Source organism: Eurypyga helias, unplaced genomic scaffold (assembly GCF_000690775.1).
Source record: "Eurypyga helias isolate BGI_N326 unplaced genomic scaffold, ASM69077v1 scaffold47208, whole genome shotgun sequence".
Classification (NCBI taxonomy): domain Eukaryota; kingdom Metazoa; phylum Chordata; class Aves; order Eurypygiformes; family Eurypygidae; genus Eurypyga; species Eurypyga helias.
In genome coordinates, this window is record NW_010268511.1 from 1 (window position 1) to 323 (window position 323).

Here is a 323-nt window from a genome sequence, read left to right on the forward strand (position 1 = left end):
CGTGGCGGTTTGTTTGCAGAGACGGCCCTGGAAGGAGGAGAGATGCAAGAGGAGGGAGAGTGAGAGGGGTAAGGAGCTCCCGGAGCTGCGTGAGTGACCCTCGCCCCTTCGGGCTCCCTCCGGTCGCACGGCGCGGGGGGAGGACGGGACCCCATGGGCCGCAGGTCCCGGTGTTGGGGCTTGAAGCCACTTGAGCTCCAGGGTGCGGGAGAGAGGGGATCGACTGCCGGGAAGGAGCCGAGGTGCAGGGCATGTTCCCTGCCAGGCACCTGTTCCGGCAGAGCTTCGGTCGGGGCGGAGGCCGCGCGTGTGGCGGGGGACGG